Raw genomic sequence first — 11,540 nt, 5'->3', positions numbered from 1 at the left:
TAATAAATGTGTCCTTTCAGATTGCATTCCATACAGAAACAGTTTAAGATTCCTTTTTTACTAGTATGTTGATCCTACATACTATGTATGTTTCTTTGGAATAAAATGACAATGTTGTCGAATTTTAAAAGTTTTGTTAAGATTATGCTATGTAAAGGCCTTTCTAAGGTGAAGATTTAATACACTGATGTCAAACTAACTTATATATATGGATTACATGTATTGTTACACTTGTAATTTTGTAATCAACTTTTTAATAATTGTTTTCCATTTCTTGCATCTAAAGAATGAAAAATATGGCATAATTCACAGATTTTCATATCATCATGTGCAATTGCCATGTTAATCTCTGTATTGTTGTAATTTGGGTATATGTGCTGCGGAAGCATGTAATGTCTTCTAAATTTAGATAGTTAATGATGCAATATTTATAGAGGATTATATCCTTGGGTGCCTATTTGTAACAAGGAAACCTTGATGTTCCTAACAATGCTACTGATCTTATTTCCCTAAAATTCTGTGTATAATGGAAAATAATTATATTGTTCAGTCAATTGCTTACGTTTGCAATTTTTTGTCAATGACTATTTTAAATCTTTTTCATTTTAGATTTAATCATACTTTGAAGCATTTTAAGCTAGGTCCAAAGGGGATGGCTTTTTCAAGTACTTATTTATCCAACTGAGTTAGCTCTGTGGAGCTAATGGATTCAAAGTTAGCCTTACTTAAGAGCTCCTTCTAAACTTCTGCAGCTAAAATTTTCCCAAATGAGGTCTTATTTGTACAAATGTCTACTTGACACTTTACACTTCTTCCATGTAGGATCAACCAGAATATCTTACCTTGACAGCATAAATTGTCTTACTTGAACAAAACAACTCTTAGTTACAAGGGATCCTAGAAAGTTGAACATTTCAGACAGAACTGCTCAGACTAGAAGGTTTTTATCAAAATATAATTGTTTATTATACCTACCATTTCAACAGTTGCTAAAGCCAAGAAGGTGAAAAAATTGTTCATATGCATGATTAACTAATTTGCTGACCTGTATACCTTCCAACCAGGCACGAACTTACACTACTGCCTTTCTGTCACCAAATATTTTCATAGCTCCAGGAGAAGCCCATATGTTTCTCCTTGTTATTAGGCCTTAAATTGGTAATGTTTCCTCTTGCCTCCAGTCTGTAAATCTACAAAAGTTAAAGGTTTAAGTCTAACTCTACCAAACACTGAGGTAGAGATAATGGAATAATACTTTAAAACAGAGTTGCTTTTGATCCTCTAACCACAACAGAACAATGCAAAACATGTGCCCCTTTTTATTATATTATCTATAGTTATATATTTTATATTTATATGTGCTGAATTTATATTTCACACAGTGAAACTTACTAAAATCAATTGATAATTTGACAAATAAATTGATATTTATTTATTCCAATAAATAGAATTGAAATATAAATAATTAAGTTTAGAATATATATTAGAATATAAAAAGGATCAATGCAATGTCTTCGGTATAAACTTGTGAGACCTTCTAAGTTTTCGTGGTCTTCTGAATTCACATTGTTAAAAATCAATGTTGTTTTCCTCTAATCTATAAGAGATTTTACTCTGATGCTCTGTTTATTATTTTAACTCGCTGGTCCCAAAATGTTTTTCCCCACAATTCTGAAGCATTCCTACAGCTTACACTCCAATTGTGCTGATATGATATCTAAAAGACTTTATTCTTCTATAGACCCATTGGTCGTAGTATCTTATGGCTGAGTTCCCTGCATCATCAGATAACAGGGGCAAGACTTCTCACCTAGGCTTATGCAACATGCCAGCAGAAAGTAACTGAAAATCCATCCCTATTTTTCATTTCTTATAATATTTCAGGGCCCCAATTCCTTGAGACACAAGAATTGGCAGCAAGCAATTGTGTAATGGAAGGCAATTTAAAATGAAAGATGAGGTCACAAAATCGAGATAAAGTACTGTATTTCAAACTCAATTTACAGATGACCAGCTCATATGAATGAACAAGATCAGAAAGTGTCACAAGATTATTTTTAATACCACTCCCCTAATGATTAATGTAATATTTCAGTCTAGCATAAGTGGGCCCAAAAAATAGTTCCTGGGAGGACAGATCAGTGATTGATCTACCAAGGTCAGGAAAACTTGACTTAGAGGTCAAATGTAATTCAGCAAAACACTAATTGAGAAGATTGTTTGTGCTTCAAAACACTGGTACTTTAGTACAACTTGGTTCTGTAATATAAAAATGTTGTCATTCTCAAACCAACCTACATTTAATCTTCTGAAAGTGTATTCCTTTTCAAATAAACTTTTTAAAATCACACTTGACAAAATTACATTTGATAAGCAGAAGACCCTTAGTGACATTACAAGTTTTTCAAGTGTTAGGGAGCAAGTTACAATAGAGTTGATTTATTTACCCAGCACTAATGACAAACAGGTTCAACCATTCATTAAAGTGTAGAAATAGTACCACGCATCATTTGTGTTGTTCAGTAGGTGCCTTTCAGAAATTGGTTAAATAGATCTGCCTCCCATATTTCAACCCCAAACGTTAGCTAATAAAGTCAATTTTATCACTTAATAAGGGGCATTTTAAAAAGTCACAAATACTTGCCTTATCATATGTTGTTTTGTTTTCCCTCTGACTAACATAGTAAGAAATATGTCTTCAAGGCTTGAATATGGGTACTCATCTGAGATGTGACAAAATCTATCTTCTATTTCTATCATATTCCTCTATAGTAGTAAATGTTAGTTTTCTTCTTTTTCCAAAACTTATAGGTAGTAGAAAGTCTTATCCCATGTAAAATAAAATAATAACACACCATTGTACAAAGCCATTTATAAAAATTGGTAGTTAAGAATACATTCAAAACCATTTTTAAACTTTCTTGTTGACTAAAGATTACTCTTCAAATGGATGATAATATAATCATGTCTAGGTGTTTCAAGTCTCCAGTCTTGCAAATTGTTACTGCAGATGAATTAATTATGGAAATATAAGTTGACATCAGTTCAGGTATATGCAGGACTGAAACTCCATGGAATGTATATAAACCTTTCAAAGTATTAACAGACAGTTTAACAGAATGACTATCAGGAAGTTGAAACCAGAGAGGAATAATAGTAAAGACATAGAATGAATGAAAAATGGAACAAGGAGCAAGTACAACTAGAATACTCAATGTACACATTTGAGAAAAGAATTGGTAAATCAGAAATAAATCTTGGAGAAGGGGGTGGTTGAGAATGATAGAAGGAGACACTGTGATCCAGGAGCAATGGACAATTAGGTGGACATATTTAATTGTAAGACACTTGCACAAACTTTGGAAATTCATTTAAAAAACACAAAAGCAAACAAAAACACAAAAAATCACAACCAAACAGCAATCTCTAGAGAGTATGAATATGAGCTCTCAAAAATTTTAAGCAGGTAATGGAGGGAAGTCTTGGTAAAAGCAAACAAAACTGTTCGAAGAGGGCAGTTTGGTGTAGAGGAGGATTCTGAACAGATTTAAATAGATTATCTAAGGTTATAAATCACCTATATCTGCTGCAAATATTATCTTTCTTCTATGAGTTCTCTTTGTCTGAACTGGATACTCCAGTACTGAGCCACAACTGATAGCTTGTGAAGATGGAATGTAAGAAACAAGCTGAAGAACCCATTACTCCACTGTAGAAAAACAATCCTCTATTTTTTCTCTCATCTCTCTTCACTACTTTTTATTCATACTTTTAGGTAAATTGATTTTGAATTACATTTTCCTTCTTTATTCTAGCAAAGTAATTGGTCAAATAATTCACTAAATATTATTTGCCATTTTTTGATTATGCTGTTTGATTGACTAAGCGAGTCCATTAAACTTCCCTCTTGCATTTGGTTGCCATGAAACAATATCTATGTCAATGGGGACAAATCTAATCCAAAATTTGTCTCCAGAAAACCAGTCCAAGAAGCTGTGACACAAATACTTGGCTATATTTTTTCTTTTTTCTTTTACATCGAAAGTCTTCTTGTGTTTAAATTGCCCAGAAAAATAAGTACTCCATCACTTTTTGTTTCAATCAATTTTAACCTCAAGGATATATTTTGCTAACAAGATGCTCAGAGGAAACCAAAAAATACTCCGTTTTTATCTTCTCTCTTCAGAATCTCCTTAGATACCATATCACGAACAGTGAAGTTATTCTTTGCAAAACTATTTCAGTATATTATTTTTCTCTTGTTCTTGCATTTGCTCACCAAGATGTATGGAGAAGAATAGAGTTAAATCACCCATACCTTGGAAGACAGGTTGGTTACAAAAGAACAACGCTTCTGTGTCCTAGTTCTATGTCCTCCCCTTAGCTCTTTCCTGATTTCCAATTAATCACAGCTTCTTGGCTTGAAGTCTAGTGAAGCCTCAGCCACAGCTACAACTTCATAGTTTCTCTTTTAAAGCTCTTTTAAGTTGCCTCATTTGGATGTGGAATTTATTTTCATGTCTTCATTCAATCAGTTCTGCATTGTAGTGAGGCAAATAGGCTCTATAAAATGACTTTAGGTAGCAAAAATATTAAGACAATTTATATTGGCCTCCCTCTACTGCTGAAGCCAATACACTTAGCTAGGGCTTCTAAGAACACTATTTTCTAAACTTTCCCATTTGCTAAATTCTTTTCTGAACCCAAAACTTTTTTGGGGGGTTGGGGGGTCCGTTCATGGGGCCTGAAACTCTGGGCCTGGGCACTGTCCCTCAGCTCTTCAGTTCAAGGCAAGCGCTCTACCACAGAGCCACCTTCCCAGTTCCTGAACCCAAAACTTTTGGCTTATGTAATTAGAGAATTCTTCACTATCTCATGTTAATAAGAATATTATATTTTGTGAGCCACTTAGAAATATGAAATCATTGGTTTGAAGTACCCAATCACATCTTTTTCTGTATTTTAGTGCTTCACGTGCAAAGACATCGTGGAAAGTATTACAAACAGAAAAGTGTAAACCCAATACCCTCTTTCATTGTAGAGGGCATTTTCTCCCTAAATATATTGACCCAAATTATCTTGGTTTTTTTTGGGGGGGGGGGGGTCCGGTCCTGGGGCCTGAACTCTGGGCCTGGGTGCTGTCCCTCTGCTCTTCGGCTCAAGGTTAGCACTCTACCATTTGAGCAACAGCACCACTTCCGGCATTTCTTTTTGCTTATTTGGTGGTGACGAATCGAAACCAGGGCCTCAGACATGCAAGGCAAGATCTCCACCACTGAGCCACCTTCCCAGCCCGACCTAAATTACCTGTTTGATAATTAAAGGTTGATTCACAAATTTTGATGTCTTATTTTTTTTTAAAGAATTTGAATTTAAATTCCACTACAACCTTGTTTCACACAGTGAGAGTATATTTCCTGGGTAATGACAATTCTCGAGGGAACCTACAGGATTTATAGCAAGTTTTCTGAGGTTTGTTTGTTTAGTGGCAAAAAGAGCCATCTTTACCTACATTGCTTCCTCTCTACTAAGTCTCCATGGATTTCTTTGCATGAAAGCCTATTTTCCCAGGCAATTTTAAATTTTCTTAATAGGCTAAGGTGTTAAAATTTTTGAACAATTAAAATTTACCTGTCATAACTTTAAAACTCTTGAAATAACTTTATCAGAATCGCGAATTCACCAATCCTAATACCACCTTTACCATCAAAAAGTTAACATGTCATTTTCATGATTTAGTGTTCATGCAACTATTATTTTCCAGTGGCATTGTTATGTGTGTATATGACCATATAAGCTGATGCTGAGAAAAATGAACTCCAAGATATGGAAACAGATTTTTATTTGTGGTTTTTGTTTTTCATGTATTATATAATTGCTATTTTCTTTATGATTTTCCCTATGGTTTCTCCCTGCTGTATTTGATTTTGGTACCCTGTGTATTGTGTATACATTTACCTTAACTAGGGAAGGGAAGAGGAACAACAAAATGGTGAGAGAAAACAGAAAGGCAAACCAATGCAATAGCAATACTCACAAGACAATATGTTGGAAATGGACATTACAACTTGTGAGGGGTGAAAGGGGGAAGGAAAACTGTGAGAAAAATGAGGGAGAGGTAACAACTTTGAAAAATTATGCATTCACTACCTTACAATTACTGTAATCACACTGTACATCACTTTGATAATAAAATTTTAAAAATAAGCTGCTTAAAATATAATTTCACTGTATTGGTATAGTAAATATTATTCTTTATGTAGTACCTTTTTAAAAATCAAAACTATTTGGCATTTTATTTGAATTAATAACCCTTTCTTTATCCGAGGGTCATCAACTTGAATGTTATCCATCTAGACAGTATTTTCACAATATACTTGCCAATATTTTGAAAAAAGAATAAATTTAGTTCTTTCTCATACTAAAACTGAAAAGAGATTAATTATATGGAAACCCATAACTTTTAAAAGTTCTGGAAAGAACGCCACAATAAACTGAGCTGCATCATTTTTCCCCCAGTGGTATTCTTGAGATCAGAACACTTGCAAATATTCTTTATATTTTACTTTTTAACTATCATAGATATTCAGGATGCTAAGATCAGAAAATTATGGTTCAAATCCAGCTTAGGCAGGAAGGTTTCTTAGATTCTTATCTCCAGTAAACTTCTCAAAAAAAGCCAGACACAAGTGGCACTGAGGTTGAAGTGGTAGGGCAGGAACACTGAGCATAAATAGGCTTAGGAACAGTGTCCAGGCCCAGAGTTCAAGCTTTAGGACAAGCCAATAAAACAAAAACAGAAATGAAAACAAACTCCAAACCTAGCATTTTTCTCAATGTATAAAGAGGCACGTAATTAAGGAAATTGCTTCCTGTGTTGCATATAGAAGAAGAAAGAAGATGTCACACAATTACTCTCTTCACAGCATATTATACCACACCCTCAAAAAGGTGCTCTTTTTCCAAATTTATAAATTACTGTCATCCATTTGTTGGCAACTCTGTCTAGATTATTCACATTGTCATGTTATACATGAACTGTTGGTATTATTTATTCAGTAAGTTCTAATTATAGCTCTCTTGAAAGTATATTCTAGTAAAATAGAATGCCAGTATCATTTGTGAATTTGTCAATTAAACCTTCTACTTAAAAAAGACTTTTGTAGTAGCCTATAAAATATGAAATTACAAACAAAACCAAAATATTCATTTTAAATCTCAATTCTAGTTTAGCAAGGTCTACAAAGTTCTATGTTAGACATACTTTGCTATTTCTCTAGGCTTAAGCTTTTGTAATCCTTCATCAGTTCTTTGGAATCTAACAGAATGATACTTACTTACTTTCCCAATATTTGGGGAGAGAATCATGAGCCATTTTGCATCTAGGAATGTTCTGTAATGAAGAGAGCATTTAAAACAAGTGAGGATTATATATGTGTTGCATTTCAATAGGAAACTTGCCTTCTCAAAACATACTGACAAAATTAGCCCGAAGTTCCAACTGTGTATTCCTTTCTTGTTCTTTGGATTGCTTTATTGAGACAAAAGTATACTGCCTGGTCTCCTGTCTTAGTCTCCAGGCTTGTACCACATTGCCCTGCCATAGTTTGTTGGTTTATTTAATTTAGATAAAGACTAGCAATTCTGAACTTCTCCTATGACCTTATCCAATAGACTGAATGCTCAGATTGTTTATGTACTATGTTCAAAGATGTTCTAACATTTGACACAGGATATGAACTTTTTCAGATGTACTTGAAGGGGTTTCTGATTCATTCATCCATGGATCCAATCCCATTAATAATGATTACTTGAATCTCTTACTGTCTCTGGTCCCTAGCTATGTAATATTCTCAACTTTTTAAAAGAAAGTTCACTTGAGGGCCTTCTAACACTAAAAATTATCACTTGATTGTAGTCTTACTCAGGACATATTTTCTATTGTTTTCTAACTTTTCTACATATTCTGAGAATTGTTTCATTTTGTATTTGTGTGTGCACATATAAGTGCCTCTCCGTGTATGTGTATGTTTGTATGTATTTATGCAAAAGCCTCAAGCTCTTATTCAGCAATCTTGCTCATGACTGGGATTCCAGGTTTGGCTGATTAATTATAGGTAGTGTCTCAATGCTTGTTCTGCCAAGGCTGGATGCAAACTGAACTTCCCAGAATCCTTTACACCCTTAGGTTTTATTTTTCCAGGAGTATCAACTTTTAAGATACAAACATTTTTTGTGAGTGTAAAGCCTAACCTGTCGCCCACATTTTTAACTCAAGAATTCATATAAAGTTAGATGAACATACATATTACATATCCTGAGTGTACACTGTTAGAAAGGTGATCGCAAGCCTAGTGGTGGTTGGATCTGAGGATTGGGATTCAAAGCTAGCCCGGGTAGGAAAGTCCTGGAGACTCTTTTCTCCAATAATTACCAGAAAACCGGAAGTGGCACTGTGGTTCAAGTGGTAGAGCAGTAGCCTTGAGCTGAATAGCAGAGGGACAGCTCACAGTCCCAGAAGTGAATTGCCACGACCAACAACAGCAAAAAAGAATATAAGAAAATGAAAGAAATTTAATGTGATCTTATCCACCAGTTTCATTGTTAGTATAATCCCTGTTCTCTCAATATGGACTCTTTTTTTCCAGTTAAGTCCATGATCATATATCTGACTTGCATTAGAAACAGGATCATTCTTCCATACTACTTTTTACAAATTTACGTGATTAGCAAGCATGATTTAGAAAGGGAGTGACCTCATGCTTCATGTTCCACTTAGGAGTAATGCTTTCTCTGTATCACTCCCATAACTGTACATGCTGTACTTGACTTTATTGTTTTAATGTTGTCTTATTTGTAGAGTCTTCTCTATTGTATTGGACCCTTATACATAAACACAGAACTACTCTTTCTCCTTTTATTTGTATTGGGTCTCCTACTTTTAACCCATGTGCACTTGAGAAATTAATGCACAGCACATACACTCACAAAAAATGATCTGAAAACCTTCTTCCCATTTAAAATTCGCCTTAATTCACAGAGCACTTAAGAAGTTTGGACTCAATATACTCATGGATAATGTATTTATAAGCAATTTAAATTTCACATTTTCTATTTACTAAGTCATCTCTGAAACACGTGTTACCACATGTCCAAAGGTGTCCTTGTGCTATTTCAATGAAGCCAGAAAACATTAATTTTATCTGGAGCAGCACCATAGATTGTTACTGGAAGTAAGTGGAAGTAACTGTTACTGGAAGTGTAAACTGATCCCAGGAGAGGAATTGAACATAGAGGAACAACAAAGTTCAAGCTAACTTTTGTTTTTCTTTTTATTATACAAGAAAAGAATCCAAGGCTTGAAAGAAACTCTGTACCTGACTTTTTTGAGTGTGTCCTTTACTCATATAAAACTTGTCCATAAAATTCTTGTTGAGAGTATTACAAAAGGAAACAATATACCATTTGAAGGCCAGCATAGAACAAAGGAAATAACTTCATTTTACAAGTGTTCTCCTGCAAAGGAACAAAGGCATGGAGGTTTTAAAGTATCTTATGGATGGATGTTTCACTCCTGAGATGATTCTCTTGTTGCAGGAGTCATTTATCAATTCCTTTAGTCTGGTCCTGAGTTTTCCATAGCAATAAGGATTTCAAAAAAGCAGGATCCAGTGAGTAAGATCAGTAAAATGAGCTTCTTCTCAGACGAGTACTCCTATAAGGAGGGTCCCAAAGAAATACCTGGGGTTTCTTTTGTTTGCTTGTTTGTTTAGTTTGTGCTGGTTCTGGGGCTTGAACTCAGAGGTTGGAACCTGTCCTGTACAGTTGTCTTTCCTGCCCACCTGCCCCCAAAGCAAGTACTCTACTGACTGAACCAATACTCCACTTTTGCCTTTTATGGTTTTTAATTAAAGATAAGATTTTGACAGACTCTGCTGTCTGGGTTGGTTTTGAACTGAGATAGTAATAAATCCAAGTGACATCAACTTATGGACTTCTCTTTTGATCAAAGACATATTAGATGAAGTTTACAATAAAGCTAATATTTGACAATTTTTAAAAGAAGAGAATATGTTCAGCAAAGAATCCATAACTTAAGTAACTCAGCAAAAGTAGGTGCACTGAATCATTTTGGAATTATTTTCTCTGCTTGGGAAGATTACTATTGACTTAGTCGTTCCTTTTGGGGAAACTTAGTCATTTTTGCACTTTTTCTGTTGGTCATGGGGCTTGAACTCTGATCCTGGGCACTGTCCCTCAGCTCTTCAGCTCAAGTCCAGTGCTCTACCACTTTAGCTACAACACCACTTCCAGATTTCTGGAGGTTAATTGAAGACAAGTGTTTCATGGACTTCCCTGACCAGGCTGGCTTTGAACCACAATCCTCGGGCTCCTGAGTAGCTAGGATTACAGGTATGGGCCACCAGCACCTAGCTCCTATTTGTATTTAGTGCAATTAATGACACTAAGTATACAAGAATGGAAATATGAATCAAAAGATGTGACATTGCAGTTTTAAGAATAATTGAGGTAGCAAAAATATGTCTTCCTTCGCCATTTTGTTACATTAATGACAAAGGAGCTATGAGACCCTTATATTAGCAGCCTCTTCCATCTTTGTAGGTATATTTATTATGAGGAAATATCCATAGAGAAATTGAGAAAGACATATTTTTAGAAAGCACAGTATTTTCACAATAAAAAATAATAAAAAAGAAAGCAAAGGAGATCAGGTATGAAAGAACAGCATAAAAAGAGATATATTTATCACACAGAGATTAAGAACTAGCCTAAGAGATTTAGAATGCTAAAGGTAATGAGGAATATGCCTAGTTGATAACTAGTTCTTCAATAACCAAAAATGGTTCCCTAGAATGGTTTCTGCGAAACCTTAGTTACTATCATTTATTCCTTCCATCTGGAGTCATTCCTTCTCTTCTGTCACAACTGTTAATTAGCCTCTGCCATTTTGGTGACCTGACTGGCCAAAGAGGTTTCCAAATCTCACTTAGACTACCCTTCTCATTGTGATTAGCAGTGAACACTCAAAAGCCTCGAATCTTTGAATTTCCTGAATTAATCTTCACCTGGCATCTAAGCACATTCCTGGCATTAATTGCCGTGACCTTATGAACAAAACTTTTTTTTTTCAACACAGTATCCTAATATAGATAAAGTGCATGATTTAGGGACTATTGTCAGGTATCAGTATGGAACGAGCAATTATATATTCCTAGTATGGATACTTTATTTTCATTTACTAAATTGTTGTTGTTGTTGTTTTGCCAGTCATGGGGCTTAAACTCAGGGATAGGGAATTATTCCTCAGCTTTTTTTTTCCCCTCAAGGCTAACCCTCTACCACTTGAGGCACAGCACCATTTCCAGTGATTCTTTTTCTGTTTTTGTGGTACTGAGGAATTGAACTCAGGGTTTCGTGCATGCCAGGCAATCACCATACCATGAAGCCACTTTCCCATAGCCCTAAATGACTTTCTTAAGATGGCATTACATTTTCATTCTTTAACTATGTATCATAAT

At 34.7% G+C, this 11,540-nt stretch overlaps 1 pseudogene; it reads right to left on the bottom strand.

The window, feature by feature from the left end:
- Window positions 1-290: 290 nt before the first annotated feature.
- LOC122127003 lies at window positions 291-389 on the bottom strand (annotated as a pseudogene).
- Window positions 390-11,540: the final 11,151 nt, after the last annotated feature.

The sequence above is a fragment of the Dipodomys spectabilis genome, unplaced genomic scaffold (genome assembly GCF_019054845.1).
Source record: "Dipodomys spectabilis isolate Male_0828 unplaced genomic scaffold, ASM1905484v1 ptg000295l, whole genome shotgun sequence".
Classification (NCBI taxonomy): Eukaryota; Metazoa; Chordata; class Mammalia; order Rodentia; family Heteromyidae; genus Dipodomys; species Dipodomys spectabilis.
The sequence above is the reverse complement of the archived record's forward strand: the minus strand, read 5'-3'. Positions and strand labels throughout refer to the sequence as shown.